Raw genomic sequence first — 10,484 nt, 5'->3', positions numbered from 1 at the left:
TTCGAACGGTATGATAGCCAAGTTTGGTGAAAAAGAAAAGACATTCTTGAACACATTCTTTCTGTGAAAATGGAGGGAGAGAAATTTGGGAAACGTGTTGATGCTCCCAGAGCTGGAAAAAGTTTCCATGGCTATTTGCGGGCATCATGTGGCGGTGCTTCCGCGTCAATAACTTGGCCTGTTATCGTCTAGATTTCAGTATCCTCTCATCCCGTTGCCTGGTCGAGTGGGCCATTCGTGAAGGAGCATTGGCGTGCGACAATTCGAGCTTTAACTCAGTCGTGACCGATATCTCCAAACAGTGTATCCTTTGCCTGCTCAGATTGGGAAGTCGTATTCCTGTATCGGTAAGTTCACTGTTCGGTCCGAAGCTCCTGTGTCCCTTTCCGTAGGGATCGCACTGACATGAACGTCCTGTTTTGTCGACTCCATTGCTTGCCTCGCCCTGTTCACCCGTATCTCTCGCTCTCTCTCTGTCTCCCTCTCTCTGCACCAAACTTCTTCTGGAGCACATGCGATACTACCTAAGTCGCCTTTTCCAACATGGGAATCGAAGCTCATTTTTGACACGTAAAAACGTGCTACGACAATTCCATGGACTGAAAATCTTTCCATCAGCATAAGAGTTCAAGTACTAAAAAACAATGTCAGCCATAACAAAACAAAGAAAAATGAAAGAGAGAGAGACAGAGAAGGCATCGATGTTCCCCAGGGACGTGCTGTTTCGCTTTCGCGCGGCTTCCTCCGGCAGAATCTTTTGATTTTCCGTCTTGTTTAATTGGATCTTTTGGGGTTCTCCTGAAGAACGAACGGTCTCCTTTAAATTGCGTCGAAGCAGCCGGCTGTGCAGAGTCTCTGGAAGAAGCAGGAGCATGGCGCTCCAGGATGTGAACAGCCTCCTCCTCATCTCCATCCTCTTCCTCACCTGCATTTGCGCCCCCGCCTCTTCGCAGTTGATGTCGTCGCGACATGGTGAATCTCATATACTATCTCTTTCGTATTTGATGGGGGCGTTGCCTGTTCGGCTGAATTGGATTTCTTGGAAAATAATATGATCAGATGAAGAAGATGCGTGTAAGACGGTGGATTGCGGGATGGGGAAGTGCCAGGTGAAGCCGGACGTGGTGCCCGGGTACGTGTGCGTCTGTGACTCCGGGTGGACCAAGCCCCAGTTGCTCAGCTTAACCTGGCCTTCTTGCGTTATACCGAACTGTCAGCCTCTCTTTCTCTCTCTCTCTCTCTCTATCACAATGTATTCGAACCGTTGGCTCACGTAGATCCCTCATTGATTCTCCGTATGTTCCACATGATTAAACGGCCCGAATGCGTCTCTTAACACGTTCTTTTAAACTTGGAAACAGAAAATCAACCGGACAAGCTAAAGGAAAAACCACATCGTGCATGTATATAAGATCACTAAAACCAGCACTCTTTCACTAGGTATCACCATCCTCGTATGCGCATTTCTTTAGAAGTTTCTGTAACTCTTCACAAGCCATGTGACATTGAGTTACTCCACAAAAACCCAAAAAAAGAACAAAGAGAAAAAAGAGAGAACAAGATTTCACCTAAAGTTTTCTGGAACAACACAGGCACCTTCAATTACCAATGTGGCGGCGAACCGCCGTTGCCCCCGCTCCCGCCTCTGCCGCCGCCGCCCTTATCCCTCGGTAAGTTTTCTCCTTTAGGATTTACATCCGGCATCATAATATATTCATTCCGAGAATTCATTATTTTCCTCTCCAGCTAAAATAAAGTGCTCGGAATTTCTCAATCATTTTTTCTCTTTTCTTGGGGGCGTGCGTGTGCGGGCGGCTGCCGTTGCAGCTTGCTTTCTTGTGTTTTGTGGAGATGGGGATTGTGTGGCCAGCGCCGATGGTCACGAGTGCCAATGCCACCAGGGCTCGGCAAATATGTTGGGTTTGCCCGCCTTGCCTTGCGTCCAAAAATGTGAGTTTCTCGTCTAATTCCATGCTTTACATACATGTTGGCATGTAATCCTATTTTTGAATCTATCCAAAACTCAAATAGAAAATAATATGAGACGAATGTCTGTTAGATAATCTGATGACGTGCTATTACGTTTGTTCATTCAATGTTCCCATTAGAGACCGATGGCCTGAAAAGATGCAGCCAGTTTTCTAACTTGCGATGTGGATTATTGTAATTCTAACTGTTCGTTTCGTACACCACGTTTTAATTGTGTTTAGGCAATTTGGGAGCAGAATGCGATGTTGGGTTTGGCCCGCCGGCCACACCACCCCCACCGTCATCTGTGAAATCTTCCGCCTCGCCTGGAAATGGTAAATCATCCCCGCCATCTCCTTCAGCACCACCTCGAAATGGTAAATAAGCCATGCGCTCAATATAGTTTAGGCGAGATAATTCTATCTTAACTAATGAAATTGAGGAAAAATAAAAACCCATAGATGTATATTGCGTGCTTGTGTATTTAGATTGGTAATTAACCTTGTTAACCTTGTTTGTTAAAATGACTTCTTAGATTGGAAGGATTACCATCTGCATCCCACACCTAAGTAGACATTAGATTTCACATCTTGTAGTGTAAATACTAACGCTTTGTATGCTAAATTAGTGATTCAAAATCACACGAGACACACACACACACACACAATGTGCATTAGATGAGGATGCAAATAACAATAATCACAAACAGTAGGACTCTGTTTTGTTTCTTAAAAGAATGATTACTTGTATGGCTTGAGATAATCAGCTAATGATAAATATTTTCATTATCGATAACACGCGTCTAAACATTTTTGTGGACAATGGAAAATATTTTTCATTTGCCCATTTTTGTAAGTAATGTAAGTGATCATTTTTAAGAAAATATTTTGCAAATCATTTATTTTCTACGAAATAATGGAGCCTAGACTCAAGATTTGATTGCTCCTCCTGAAGAATATCAGCTCGTATGTCGGGATGGGCCTTTGGCGGGGCTTGTGTTGTTGCTTTTTCCTCTTTCACATAGCCCAGAAAACATTCAAAGGGCTGCTCCCCGAGCCCTCATTGTTTAGGATTTGCCTAACATGCTAATCGAATTGCGTCATGAACTGGCGGTTACCTGTAAATTGACTTGCGAGGTTGCTTTAGCTTTATCCTTACAAGACAGTTCTTTCGGTTTTTTATCTAATGTATCTTCTTTTTCCTGTTAATTTTCGATAAAACGCTAGGTTTTCTTTACTGAGCATATATCTCATGTGATGCTTGTTTTGATATGATTGGCAGATGCACCGAGTTGTTCCTGGAATTATCGGGCGCTCTCATGGATGCTTCTTGCAGCTATAGTCGTCTTGTGGATTTAGCATTAGCAAATGCAATGAAATGCATATGGAATTAGGCATGCAATAATTTCATATAGGGGGAGTTTATTATGCTCCCCACTACCTAATCTCTTGAACATTTGATAGTATATTGCTTTCTTTTCTTGATAATTAAGTTGCCCCTCTTTCGTAACATTTGATATTGCACTATATAAAAGGATATATATATGGTTGCGGCTTGTAAGGCTTCGCATGATAACATTTCTCATTCTCTGTTCTTTTGTTTTTTTGCTCTATAGAATAAAAAAAAACAGAAATTCATTTGATAACATCAACTAATTTTTTTATTTTTCGGAATAGAAAAGTAGCTAGAGAATATATTTGGAATAGAAACAATAAGTAAAAAAAAGTAACTTATTTACTTATTGTTCTAGGGAACAATTTCTAGAAATAAGTCATTTTATTTTATTTCTTTTCTTTTTCTTGCTCGCCACCTACCGCTGCTTGTTGTTTGCTACCCCCAGTTGCTCGTCACTGGCTGGCGAGCAGCCGGTGATGACGTTGCCACCGTTGGTCGTCGGTTGTTGCCACCGCCAGTCACCAGACCGGTCATTGGACACTAAACAAAACGCATTTTCATTCCGTTTCTATTTCAATAATATAAATTTTGTATAGTTATCAAATGCGTTCTTTTACTCAAAAATTGTTTCAGATAATAAAAACAGAAAAGACTATTTTTGAAAAAAATTGTTTCTCGAAGCAGAAGCATTTCTTAACACACTCTCTCTCTATATATATATCACACACATCTTCATTTCAGGGAAAATTAATTGCATATTATGTTCTTGAGATTCAACAGGAACACGAGGTCCCCGACGTTGATCTATGCAAAATCCTCACTAGCCGCTCGATTAAGTCCTTCTGGTCCGGAATCCCGAGGTCCCCGATGTCGATCTCTTCGCCCCGTCACCTGCCCGCAAGAATTTGTTAGTATCCCCCTTCCTGAGGCGGTCGACAGTGGGGAGCTTCTTGAGCGCGGCCCCAACTTGAGGGCCTCTTTGTCGTCTTCCTCCATGAACGACCTTCAAAACTCGTCCATGCTGGTGTTCCTCCATATGGACCTGCTGTTGGTGGGCAAGGCATTACTAGCCCATATCGCCACCCCGTAAAAATTATTGTGGCCCACATGATATTATTAATTAATGGCTTAGTAATTAATTAAATGCTATCAATGAAATATTGGCGATGAGAAGTCGCAGCTCCCATGAAATGAAAAAAGTGCAATAGAAAGTTACGGTTATTATGAGAAGGAAGTTACGATGAATGTTATGTGGGCCACAACTATTCTTATAGAGGACATTTATTCAAGAGATTGAGAGGAGAGGAGAGAAGATGTAGAGTCGTATACAATGGCTAATTGCATGCGAATGTGCAGGTTCAATGCTTGTGCCATGCCTCTCTCCCTCTAGCTGCACCAAACTTTGTCCCGGGCCAGCATGCGATACTACCTAAGTCGCCTCTTCCAACATTTAGATTGAAAAAGGAAAGAAAGCGCTCTATTTTTGTCGGATCGAAGCAAGCATCTGCACAGTGGCTCTGGAAGGAGCAGAAGCAATGGGACTCCAGGACGCGAACGGCCTCCTCCTCATCTTCATCCTCTTCTTCACCTGCCTTTGCACCCCCGCGTCTTCGCGGTTGATGTCGTCACGACATGGTAAATCTCATACACTCTCTCTTTCGTATTTGACCTGCATTGTCTGTTCGACTGAATTGGATTTCTTGAGATAATATGATCAGATGAAGAAACAGTGTGTGGGAAGTTGGACTGCGGGATGGGGACGTGCCCGGGAGACGCTGGGCGCGGTGCCCGGGTACGCATGCGACTGTTACTCTGGGTGGACCAAGCCCCAGATGCTCGGCCTAATCGTCGGGCCCTCCTGCGTCATACCCAACTGCCAGTCTCTCTTTCGCTCTCTCTCCATATTATAATAGATTGTTACTAGATCCCTCGTTGTCCCACTCGATTGAATGGTCCAAATGCATCTTTCTCAACGCATTCTTTTAAACTTGGATACAGTAAATCAATCGGACAAGCTAAGGGAAAAATTACATCCGTGCATTTGCGTAAGATCACTAAAACCAACACTCTTTTGGACTAGGTATTACCATGTTTGCCGAGCGTGTCGCCGTTTAGAGTGTAAATTTCTTTACAAGTCCTGTAACTTTTCACAAGCAATTATGACGTTGAGTTATTCAACCAAAAAGGAGGAGGAGGGGAAAAAAACAAGGAGATTTCACATGAAGTGTTCGGGAACGACACAGGCACCATGAATTACCGATGCGGCGGCGAACCTCCGATGCCCCACCGTCGACCCAGTTTCCGCCGCCATTTGCAGCAGCTTGCTTGCTTGTGTTCTGTGAAGATGGGGATTGCGTGGCCAACGGGGAGAGTCACAGGTGCCAATGCCACCAGGGCTCGGCCAATTTGATGGGTTTGCCCACCTTAAGGCTTACCTTGCTTCCAACAATGTGAGTTTCTCTACCTAATTCCATGCTTTATATTAATATTGTCATGTCATTATATTTTAAATCCTTCCAAAACTCAATTAAAATTGAGTTCGTCTGAGTAATAAGTAATCACCTTATTCAAATGTAATCAACTTGCTTTTCATGTCTCTCTTAGTGTCGAGGACTTGCAAAGATAATATGAAACGGCTATCTTTTAGATAATCTGATGATGTACTTACGTTTGTTCATTCGATGTTTTCGTTAGCGACAGATTACCCGAGAAGACGTAGAGGGATTTTAACTTGTGACACAAGTTATTGTAATTTTAATCGGATGTTTTGTAAACCATGTTTTACTGTGTTTAGGCAATTTGGGACCGGACTGTGATATTGGGTTCGACTCCCGGGCCACGTCGCCCTCACCGCTGTCGCTTTTGAGATCTTCCGCCTTACTTGGCAATAGTGAATCATCACCGCCATCTTCTTGAGCCCCACATCGAAATGGTAAATAAATCATACGCTCAATATAGTTGAGGTGAGATAATTCTACGTTAACAAGTTAGGTAAAAAAAAAGGTAAAAAGAAAAACCATAGATGTGTATTGTGTGCTTGTGTATGTAGATTGCTAATTGACCTTGTTAGAGATAATGACTTCTTGGATTGTAAGGATTACCATTTGCATCCTACACCTAAGGGGACATTAGATTTCACATCTTGTAGTGTGAGTGCTAACACTTGGCATGCTAAATTACTAATTCAAAATCAAACAGATGTAATTCTCGCAAAATATTAGGGTCATGTTTTGTTTTGCAGAAAAAGAACAATTTGAAAAATATTTTTTTGAAAATGATCGTTTGTATCGCTTGAAATTATTAGCTAATGAAAAATATTTTCATCATTGACAACAACTTGCGTCTAAACATCTTCGTGGATGATGAAAAATATTTTCGTTCATTTGATTTTTGTTGGGAGCGATACAAGCGATAATTTTCAGAAGAATACTTTTTCAAATCGTTCATTTTTTTTAAAAACAATTTAGAGCCTTGTCAAATTTGATTGGGCCTTGGAGAGGGCAGCGTGCTTGTGTTGTCGCTGTTTGCTCTTTCACATAGTCCAGAGCACTTTTATTTTTTTGGGATCAAACCAGAAAACATTGAATGGTAATCTCATTGTCCAGGATTTGCCTAACATGCTAATTGAGTTGCGCCAGGAACTGGTGGTTTCCTCTAAATGACTTGCGAGGTTGCTTTAACTTTATCCTTACAAGACTTTTCTTTCCATTTTCCTGACATATCTTTCTTTTTTCGTCCGTTGTTAATTCTCGATCAAACGCTGGGTTTTCTTTACTGAGCATGTATCTCATGCGATGCTTGCTTCGACAGGTTTAGCCGACGCACCGAATCGTTCGAGGAGTTGCCGGGTGCTGTCGTGGACGCTTTTTGCAATAACGGTTGTCTCGTGGATTTAACATTAGCAGCTGAAATGCAATGCATATGGAATTTGGCATGCAATAATTTCATATAGGGGGAGTTTATTACGCTCCCACCGCCTTGATCTCTAGAAAATGTGATAGTATACTTTTCTTTAAAATTAAGTTGCCTCGCTTCTTTCAAATGACATTACACTATATTATTCACATGAGTATACACGTGATTTAAAGACAAGTGATTGTCAACACTAACACCGAGCTATTCTCGATGACCATAAGAATTGTGGCCGATATTAATATACATCGATGACCATGGATTAACTGTCGATACAAGGTGGCGTATGGTTGATGATTATAAGAAGAGTTGGTTAGCAAGGATACTGACTAAAAGGGTTCGACAGATTATCGACTGAGACACTAAATGAAGACCGAGTGTCTGCAGGGCGTTGAAATTCAGTTATGCTATTTACATTTGAAATCACCTTGGGTAAGGCAATGGCGTGCAAATTTTCGTGGAGGAATGAATGGAGATAATTCAGCAACAAGCGAGTTCAAGAGATCAAGGTGCGATTTTAAGGGAACAGTTACTGGGAGATGAAATCGTGGCAGCCTATAAAATACCCGTGTTCAACTAATGGAGCCCCTACTCACAAACAGACATGTTATGTTTTAATTCCTGGTTTGCAGTTTTAGATTCGTCTCATCAATTAAATTCCAACATATTTCTTAATTGTAACTTCCAGACTAGCATCGTCAATAAAATTTCGGCATTTATCTTTACTATAGGTTCTGGATGCCTCGTCGTCAATTAAATTCCAATGTTGCATTTTTATGTTCATAGGCTTTGTCGTTGATTAAATTTTGGTAAAGTTTGTATACTTTTAGTTTCATTCGAAATTAAGTTATCGATTTGCTTGTGTGCCTGTGATATTTTCCATCCGGATCGCCACAAAATCTCTTATTTTGTTGCGGAGGCCAACTCCAGCGAAACACACGTCGATGCCGGTGTTCCTCCGTACGGACTTGCTGTTGGCGGGCAAGCTGTTACTAGCCCTGCAAAGATCGATACCCTCCATCCCAAAACTGACAAAAAGCTAACCCTCCTACTCCTCCTCCCTTCCTTCCTGTTGCGGTTCTTGATCAAGAGGTAATGCGAAGCTCTGTTTGGGGCCTCTGCAGGGATGACAAAGTACATCATGGTCGATGTAGCGAGAAAAGCTGATGGTGGGCGAGGAGATCTATTCGCGACTGAGAGGAGAGAAGATTCGGAATCGTATACAATGGCCAATTTCATGTGAATGTGCAGGGATGTGTGTATTCTTTTTCAAAGGATGTTTTTTTCCATTTCAACATTGGGAAGTCATATTCGTGTGTTGGCAAGTTCAATGATTTATCCGAAGCTTTGGGTCTTACGCCGAAGTTGTCTCCTTCATATGAACGTCCTCTATCGTCAACTCCATTGCTTGTCATCTCTCGCTGCACCAATCTTTGTCCTGGGCCAACATGCGATCCTACCTACGACATTCCAATTGAAAAGGAAAGAAAAACTATCGTCTTGTGTTGGATTGAAGCAAGCAGCTGCACAGAGTCTGAAGAAGCGGAAGCAATAGGACTCCGGGATGGGAATAGCCTCCTCATTTTCATCCACTTCCTCACCTGCATTTGCACCCCGACGTCTTCTCAATTGATGTCATCACGACACGGTAACTCTCATTATCTCTTTCGTATTTGATTGGCATTGTCTGCTTGACTGAACTGGATTTGTTACAAACCAAATGATCATATAAAGGGTACGAGTGTCAGAAGGTGAACTGCCTGATGGGGACGTGCCGGGAAATGCCTGGCTCGGGGCTTGGGTTCGACTACGACTGTTACTCTGGGAGGACCAAGCTCTAGTTGCTCAACTTGACCTTGCCCTTCTGCTTCATTCCTAACTATCAGTCTCTCTCTATGGAATGCGGGACACCTGAAGTGCCAAAACTTAGCACGGAGGGACACTTAAGTGCCAAAAATTTGGAAAGTGACACTTAAGTGCCAAAATTGGAGCAAAATGGATCAGTTAAGTGCCAACGGTGAGAAAATCCGGCCAAATTGCATATGTGGCATTTTTCGGCGACACGCTTTACTGATGTGGCAAATATTTTTTTTAAAAAAAGCACATGTGGACAAGGAAAATGATGTCGCCCCATCCATGTTGGCTCGGCCAAGCTAAACGACTTCGTTTTTCCTTAGTGCTAAAATAACATCGTTTAGCTTATTTTGGGTTTAACCAGATTTGGCCGTTGCTGCTCTTCTTTGTTCATGCTTGCGTTAACACCAGATCTAACGTCTTCTCCATCATTGTTCACAGGTCGCCGTTCACGCTCACTGAGGCGATCATCGCTCGTCATCACTCGTCATCGTCGTTTGCTCAGGTTTGTTATCTTCTTCCTCTCCCTTGTGGTGAAATTAGGGCTCCGACTCATCTATTATGGCTCAAACTATTAGGGCTCCAACTTGATATTTGGGGCTTGATTGGGAAATGTAAGGCTCGGATGATGTGAGATTTAGGGCTTAGACATGGTGCTAGAATCTTATTGGGGGTTCAGATTGGCAGTTTAGGGCTCGGCCTCGAAATGTAGGGCTCGGTGGGGGCGAAGGGAAAATTGGGGGTCCTATGCTACTGTGATGTGTGATTTAGAGCTCAGATGTGGTATTGTGATGTGCGAGAGTAATTTTTAGGGATCATGTGCGAAATGTGATGTGCAATGGTGATTGTTAGGGTTCAAAGTAGTTGTCGTGGGGACCTCTGGGCATTTTTTTAAATTGAAGTATTGAAATGGGTGTCATGAGGACCCGTGCTTATCTTAGGGACCTCTTTTTGTTGGTCAATAATTTAAGGGAAGGCGACATAATCAAAGTGACTGTTGTGTGGGGACCTCTATTTGTCTTGAGGGTACTTTTCCAGTAAATCTTGTCTGACCTGTGCATCTCTCTCCTCTTTCCCCTTTCTTCCTTTTTTTTTTAATGAAGTCTCTGAGGGTGTAGGGACCTCCACATGCAATTGTCTCTTGTTCTTTGTTGATGTGGTCCCAAAAGTCTACGTTGCTGTTATTGTTTGCTACGGTGGGGATTTTGTGATTGAGGAGGATGACTGGGAGTATGAGGGGAGAAATGAGGGCACTATCTTTATAGATATAAGGAAGACATATTATATTAGATATGTTAGGGATATAATGACATATTTACTTTGTAAAGTACAAAAGTTGCTGTATCGTGTTTTTG

The 10,484-nt window shown here is 42.4% G+C and overlaps 1 long non-coding RNA gene across 1 annotated transcript; it reads left to right on the top strand.

Annotated features, from left to right (window-relative positions):
* The first annotated feature begins 1,751 nt into the window (after positions 1-1,751).
* LOC108960629 lies at positions 1,752-3,460 on the top strand. The gene is made up of 3 exons (XR_005552062.1): positions 1,752-1,950; positions 2,211-2,303; positions 3,250-3,460. It is a non-coding gene; the product is annotated as an uncharacterized LOC108960629 (long non-coding RNA).
* Positions 3,461-10,484: the final 7,024 nt, after the last annotated feature.

This window comes from Eucalyptus grandis, chromosome 6 (assembly GCF_016545825.1).
Source record: "Eucalyptus grandis isolate ANBG69807.140 chromosome 6, ASM1654582v1, whole genome shotgun sequence".
NCBI classification, from domain to species: Eukaryota; Viridiplantae; Streptophyta; class Magnoliopsida; order Myrtales; family Myrtaceae; genus Eucalyptus; species Eucalyptus grandis.
This window is presented reverse-complemented; position numbering and strand designations above follow the sequence as displayed.